The 968-nt window shown below is 46.6% G+C and overlaps 1 protein-coding gene across 1 annotated transcript in view; it reads left to right on the top strand.

Annotated features, from left to right (window-relative positions):
* Positions 1-968, top strand: part of akap9 (A kinase (PRKA) anchor protein 9) — a gene marked incomplete in the record, with an annotated part of 57551 nt that overhangs the window by 7860 nt on the left and 48723 nt on the right.

The raw sequence follows: 968 nt of genomic DNA on the forward strand, positions 1-968 counted from the left end.
AGAAGAAACCTTAGGGATTCCCACATGAAGGAGAGATCCTATCCCAGGACGGACAGGAGATACCAGAACTGTTAAAGAAAGATTAGCATAAATGACGAGTTGTGAATGTGTAGCTAATGCTCACACAGTGGTGATCGCATGAATATGCTCCCTCGTCTCAGCACTGGTTTCTAACTGAACTCTAGAGTTCCTCTGGGTTTACACCGGCCTCAGAAACGGGGTTCCAACGACAAGTCTACGTAGACGAGCGTAAACACGTGTTTTTAGGCTCTGACCAATCAGGGGCTCAGATTAAGTAGTGACATATCGATGGCCTCCTTTTTAATCCTTTATCACTGCAGCTCTTATCCTCGTGATCCTTGATCAAGTTGAGTTTTTTCTGTAATCTATCAGAGCTGCCAAAGAACGACTCCAGTCTCCTTGTTCTGAACTTGTTTTTTAACAAGTACAAATACTGATAAACTCATCTATTGACCTGAAAAGACAGGAAGTTCTAAGAAGTAAATCCATGATGAAATAAAGTCCTGCAATCTGATCTTAACTTGAATGAACGACATTAATGAACAAATGACTGAAGACAAACGTCTGTGGTCAGAATCTCTGCTTTGATCTGACAGAGAAACACGACGGAAATGTGTTTCAACATGAAGTGTGTTCGAGCTGTGTTGTTGTCATGATGCTCCTGCATGATCTGATCCCCCTCCTCCTGCCGAGGATCTGATCCTCCTCATGCCGAGGATCTGATCCCCCTCCTCCTCATGCCGAGGATCTGATCCTCCTCCTGCCGAGGATCTGATCCTCCTGCCGAAGATCTGATCTTCGGCATGAGGAGGATCTGATCCTCCTTCTGCCGAGGATCTGATCCTCCTTCTGCCGAGGATCTGATCCTCCTGCCGAGGATCTGATCCTCCTTCTGCCGAGGATCTGATCCTCCTTCTGCCGAGGATCTGATCCTCCTTCTGCCGAGG

The sequence above is a fragment of the Oryzias melastigma genome, linkage group LG22 (assembly GCF_002922805.2).
Source record: "Oryzias melastigma strain HK-1 linkage group LG22, ASM292280v2, whole genome shotgun sequence".
In the NCBI taxonomy this organism is placed as follows: Eukaryota; Metazoa; Chordata; class Actinopteri; order Beloniformes; family Adrianichthyidae; genus Oryzias; species Oryzias melastigma.